Consider the following 6,606-nt stretch of genomic DNA (forward strand, 5'->3'; position numbering starts at 1 on the left):
AAAATGTTTTTGAAACATTCTTAATTCATTTAAGGGTTTTTATAGCTTCCAAATATCAAAGATCTTATAAAACGTTTTAAAAACGTTCTAAAAACATGAAATGAAACATTCTTTTTCTGTAAATCGAAAACATTGCATATACGTTTCTAAAGCATTTGTAAGGAACATTTTAAAAATATTCTTAAAACATTCTTAATATCGCTGTTAGTTAAAAACATCCGGATATTTTTCGGTCTAGGCAGTGAAAATGTTTATTTAAAACATTAACTAAAATAATTATTTTCACTACAATTGAAACATTTTAATTATAGTTTTGACATTTTTTGGAAACATTTTCAAAATGTTCTAAAAACATTCAAATAATGTATTATTGCGATTTTTCTAAAATTTAGTTTATGAAGAAAAAAAGAATATATAGAAAGAATAGTGTTAAAATGAGGAATTGTAGTAATTTTTAATTGAAAGATTTTTTCCGGTATTTTATAATGATTTCTAGTTTTGGCTTATTGATAAAACAGACATAATTTATATGAAGTCCTTTGATTAAACAAATCAAAAAATCAAGAAATGAAAGGATAGGCAAACAAAATTTTAAAATATAAATAAATGTATAAAATCATAATTAGCATTAAATAAAACCCTTAATGTCTTTAAAAAAAGAATGTTCTTCAACAAATCTGTGATCCACTCCCAGAATTTTACTCTGAGGCATTAGATAGGGATTGGCACATTGGTCAGTTTCAGTGTCATGATAACCTCTTATGCAATTCTCCTGCTGGGCAGCGCGTTACATAGTATAGTGGTTTGCTGCTTATCTAGGCCAAATTTTGAATTCTGGTAAACAAGATGTGCGCGCTTACTCCGTGCCGATTTGAATGAGAAGACTTTGCACCATATAAACCACAATAATAACCTCGGGATTTATTAACTTTGAATGGTAAGAATTATTCCTTTATCATAGACTTTAAAAGATCATTTAAAATTACTTTTATACTACCAGTGTATGATCAATAACTTTGTACAAATGTATGTAGCAATGACAAAGCGTTAAGATTATATACATGCATTTGATTTGAATATTTCAATCTTAAGGCAAATCAATTATATCCTTGATTCAAGTATTCGTTTTCTTTGTGAAATGTTAATCATCAAACAATATTTTGATTTAAAAATGAAATTTCTTTACAGCATGGTGTTGGTTGCATCATCCGTATTTTCAAATTCCCACATTCAAAAGACCCGCCTTTGGTGAAGGCAAAGGTGTACGTAAATACTATTACTCTTCAATAATATTGTCATAGTAATTATTTTTCTGCTTTTTTCAATGCAAATGAGGAAAGAAATTAAATTTGATATATTTATTTAAAATAGTTTTTGTATATTTTCATTGATTATCTTAAGATACATTAGATGTAGAACGCTGATACAAACACCATTTTCCTTATCTTTACAGATTGTGCTATTCTCTCCGAGGGGCGGGTTCCTTATCAGCCTTTTCAGTGTATGTGATTCTAACTAATTTTTCTAGATCCGCCGCTCTCTTCTACCCATACCATGTAAACAGTGAACATAGGATTTCTGTGATTCTGTTCTTTTAAAATTCAGTGAATGGATTAGACGCCGTTTTCAACCTTTAAAAACCCGGTGACTTGAAAGAAAATAAATTAAAAACTTGTGTCGAGAATGGAATTTAAATGTGATTAACATATTGAATATGGGTTTGTATTAAAGATTCAAAAATTAAATATAATTTGTGTTTATTTCTTTTAAAATATAAATATTTCATTATTTAATGAGATAAAGTAAAAATTCAGGAAAAATACTTTTGTAGCCTCGACTTGAATGTTTTGAAAACGTTTTCAAAACCAAACAAATTAAACGTGAATAAAACATTTTTGAAAATGTTTTTGTTACATTTAAAAACAGTGTTATGATTACATTTGTTGAAATATTTTGTAAAATGTTTTAAAAACATTTAAAAAACCATACAAAATCACGTGATTAAAACATTGTTGTAAAATGTTTTTGTGACATTTTAAGAAAATGTTCCGGAAACATTTGCTGAAATATTTCACTAAAATGTTTTAAAAACGTTTAAAAAACCATACAAAATCACGTGATTAAAACATTATTCAAAATGTTTTTGCAACATTTTAAGAAAATGTTCTGACAACATTTTGCTGAAATATTTCACAAAAATGTTTTAAAAATGTTTAAAAAACCATACAAAATCACGTGATTAAAACATTTTTAAAAATGTTTTCGCAACATTTTAAAAATGTTTTAAAAACATTTTTAAAATGTTTTTGTGTTAGCTGGGAAGAGAGAGAGAAGAAAAATATCACAATATTCAGGCACGTGCATGATCGTTTTTCCTCCTTTTTGATCAGTATATCAATTTCTTAAGTCTAGCGAATTAAACTACCGCTGATTTATCAATTTATTGACCATTTGTGGATTTTGTCTAAGTTTTATTGTTATTTATCGAGAGACTTGTTTATGATCCACTTTCTTCTTCCGTTTAGCATATGTACATGACATGTAATTTGAATTACTTCCCTTTTTGTCGCCAGATTACAAGGACAAATTTTGGTGGTTAAAAAATGTATTTTTGTTTTAAAATTTGATTAAGAAAATCACAGTATATTAAAATTGTCGAATTATTGAAAATATTTATGCGACACAAAAAATTTAAAAAGGATTCTGTCTGCAACAAAAACACTGAATTCTTTATTTCATGCATTTCAATCCATGAGCTACACATGAAAAAAAAGGCTTCGTTTTACAATGTCGTAGGAAAACGCATACAGGTAATACACTCAGGTTACATCCTGTGTATATAGGTAGTAGGTACAGCAAAACTCGGTTATAACGAAGTCACTGGGACCAATGAAATTACTTCGCTATATCCGTAATTCACTGTAACCGTATAAGAAATTCATTGAATTAATATAGCTGGGGATCCAAGATGACTTCGCTATATACATGAATTCGCAATATCTGTGTTCGTACTAAACGAGTTTTACTGTAGTATGTACACTAGACAGCGTCTTTTCCTCGGGGCTTCTCATCCGCTTCGAGTACATGTAAGCTCCACTCCACACCAAACTTACCTGAGGAAAACCGAACGGTAACACAGACATCTGAAAACTTGAAGCTTGGCAACTTGCTGATTAAAATAAGTTAATTTCTGTGTTGTGTTCAAATATTTTAAGGGCCCATATTTGTGTTTGTGTTTTAATTGAACCGAAGAAATCTGAAATTTGTTTATGTTCATTGACATGATTTAAGTAATTTTCGAAAAGAGCAGAAAATAGAAATACATTCAAATACTAGCTATGATATTACTGATATTCTGAATAGAATGACCAGTGATTATTTTATTAACAATAACCCCCCCCCCCCAAAAAAAAAAACCGAACAAATAAAAATCGTCGATATTTAGTTCATAGTCTTACAGTGTAGCGCATAATAATGGAACAACGGTATTCCTACACTTACGCGTGTTTTGTTAAAATTTAATTGTAATTATGTATCACTATCTATCATCGTTTTTCAGGCTATTATTTATAACAGATATGTATGCAGAAGTAACGGTATTTTTCTAAATGAAACCAAATGACTGATATAATCTCACAGATAAATAAACACATTGCTACATGTAACTGCAACTGCTCGGGCTAATTGTGAACACTGGATTACACCAGTGCATATAAAGAGAAGCGATATCACGGCATTCTTTCAATTTTAATTATACCTTTTTAGCAATTTGAAGATCATTTGGGGTGGCATTATTGATTTTGAAAATAAACTTTAAGTTAATATATTCGATAAATTATTCGACTTTATTTCATCCTATACTGTACATGTATTACTGTTAACAGACGTGTTTGAGAATTAATTAATTTTGAGTGACTATTGTTAAAAAAAATGTTTTTTATTAATCAATTTGATAAAACATAAAAAATGAATTTTTAAAGAATCCATGTAATGGTATAAATCTATAATATCAATGTGCTCGTAATCCCCCCCCCCTCATTTCGATACGATTAAAAATCGACAATACTTTACAGGTAAGAAAATCTTGTAAATAATGGCCTAACAATTAATATGGAAAACTTCAGTCAACATTTGAGAGAGGCTGCTCAGATATTCTTGTTTCAGTAACTTGTTTGTCAATATCTCGTTTTATGACTTGTTACACGTTATATGTAGAGGATGCTCTTGCGTATCGAATCAACTGCGAGATATAAACCCTGCATGCAGGTGATAGGGGTACTAGAATATTGCTGCCTAAGTAAAGGGAGTTAACATTTAAAAAGTAAAAGTAATCCCATTTATCATAAAGATTTAGTGTTAGTTTACCAATTACCAATCACGTCTTTTTCTAGTAAAATATACAAATATGTAATTATAACAATTAATTGACAATGCGTCGTAGATATTTTTAATTATTTTATAGCTAATAAATAGTCTCTAATAAAAACTACAAAAAATCAAGAGAATTTAGCGTTCAATATCCTGACGTTTTATTGAACCCGAAGTTTGTATTACATATATCATTATGCCCGAAACATTCGGAATATGAAAGTTCAATATCGATCGCCCCGTTGTAAACAAAAAAATTCGTCTGACCAAATTCTCCGAATCAAATTAAAGAAATGAAGTGGTATCTAGGTAAGATGTGTTTATTTTTATACAATCATGAAAGTATTAATTAAAAATTTACTACGTACTAGACCATAAATAAACAAATCATAACTCTCGGCAGAATGATGCGATATTGAACATGTATGAGTAGTATAAGGAGCCTAGATAGCCCGGAAGTGACGTCATAACCGGGAGTGGTCGGAAGTGGGTTAACCGGAAGTGGCCGGAAGTGGTCTAGCAGAAGCGGAAGTGGGCCCTAGCGGAAGCGGAAGTGGTTGGAAGTGGTCTAGCGGAAGCGGAAGTGGTCGGAAATGTCCCTAGCCGGAAGCAGGCTAGATGGTCAGGTCAACTGAGTGCAATCCTAACCCCCTAATCCCCTAACCCTAACCCTAGTCCTAACCTTAGGCCCCTTATCCTAACCCCCCTAGCCGTAACCCCTTTTAATCCTAATCCCCCTTATCCCTAGCCCCCCTAACCCTAACCTTAACCCTAACCCCCCTTATCCCTTAACCCTATTGGGGACTAAGGTGGGGATTCAGTATATACCTCTAAATATAGTGTTTTACACTATACTGTCAGGGCCGTGTGCAAAAAAAAGTTAGGGTCGTGTGCAAAAAATAGGTTGGACTTTACCTATGCTTTGTGACGTCATCCACTGTATAAATACAATGTGATTATGACGTCACGCATTCATTCACAGTCTAGACAGCCTAGTCTAGCCAGCCTAACCCGTTTGAACTGGATTTTTTTTTACTGAAAACAATAACAACCTGGATTTTCTATATTTTCAGCTATGGTTTATATACCATTGGGTTGTTTAGGGCCGTGTGCATCAATTCGTTTTACCTACCTTTTTATACCTGTTGCATCATCTTTTTATACCTGTTGCATCATCTGTAAAGGACCGTGTGCAAAAAATTAGGGTCGTGGGCATAAATAGGTTGGACTTACGTTTAATCGTACTGTGTACGATTTTGTACACTGTCTAGTCAGCGAGCTACCTATAGATGCATTATGACGTCATACACTTGTAAAATTAAAGTTTCATTTTCACTTTTGTTTCTAAGAAGTGAACTGAGATTTTCATAAAATGTAGGACTATCTTTTGTTTTTTCCTCTCTTTTTCTATGATGATTTTCCTACTGTGAAGCTTATCTTGTATAAAGCTCAATTTCTCTATGACCACTGAAGTAAACAACCTGATCAGTGATGCATTCTTGTGAATGTTGAGACCGTGTTCATTTTTGAAATCTCCTTTCTGACAGACATATTTCACAGGTAAATTTGTCTAATTTTTGTTTTCATTTCCTATGAAGGTCATCTTTGCATTTAATCATAATTATGTAAAGTTCTGTTTCGAATGTAAATACTGTATTTATCCTCATTTCATGTGATTTACACTTGTACATGTATAACCTGCATGTAACTCAGAGTGCATTTAATATTTCTATGATGGGTCATTCTATGATTGAATTTATATCAGAAAAATGTTCTCTAAATTTTGGTAAAATACATGGTATCTTTTACATTTCTGTCCCTTTTATCTGTAAATTATTGCTTTACTTACATTGTAAAATGAGGTTAATTGTGTATCACTGAATTGTATGATTTTTTCAGAATCAGCTGAGATGTTATTTCACTGGATTATTTCATTGATAGACTTATTGGGCATATATTTGGATATCTCTGGTAAGTTTGTCTTGTTTTTTAATTGTTTACATTTCCTATGAAGGTCATCTTTGCATTTAAGCATGATTATATGGTTAATTTAATTACTGTGTAATACTTATGTGATCTGTTGTCTCTAACTTACACTCATATAAGCACACCCTTATTTAACCTAAAATATATTAACACATGATTAAGGGATCTTCAGAATATTAATAAGTCCTTTTGTATAAATGATGATATAATTTCATAATTCATTATGTATGTTACCCATTGAATTCATCCAAT

The 6,606-nt window shown here is 31.1% G+C and overlaps 2 long non-coding RNA genes across 2 annotated transcripts in view; both read left to right on the top strand.

The window, feature by feature from the left end:
* The first annotated feature begins 683 nt into the window (after positions 1 to 683).
* Positions 684 to 1,536, top strand: LOC134231253 (uncharacterized). The gene is made up of 3 exons (XR_009984525.1): positions 684 to 937; positions 1,189 to 1,262; positions 1,454 to 1,536. It is a non-coding gene; the product is annotated as an uncharacterized LOC134231253 (long non-coding RNA).
* A 4,072-nt stretch (positions 1,537 to 5,608) lies between these two features.
* LOC134231254 (uncharacterized) overlaps positions 5,609 to 6,606 on the top strand; it is a 1,680-nt gene continuing 682 nt past the window's right edge. Inside the window, exons 1-2 of the long non-coding RNA XR_009984526.1 lie at positions 5,609 to 5,928; positions 6,268 to 6,339. This is a non-coding gene — a long non-coding RNA (uncharacterized LOC134231254). The remainder of the gene's footprint in view (positions 5,929 to 6,267; positions 6,340 to 6,606) is intronic.

Source organism: Saccostrea cucullata, unplaced genomic scaffold (assembly GCF_032062105.1).
Source record: "Saccostrea cucullata isolate Sc308-1 unplaced genomic scaffold, CSIRO_AGI_Scuc_v1 ctg4347, whole genome shotgun sequence".
NCBI lineage: Eukaryota > Metazoa > Mollusca > Bivalvia > Ostreida > Ostreidae > Saccostrea > Saccostrea cuccullata.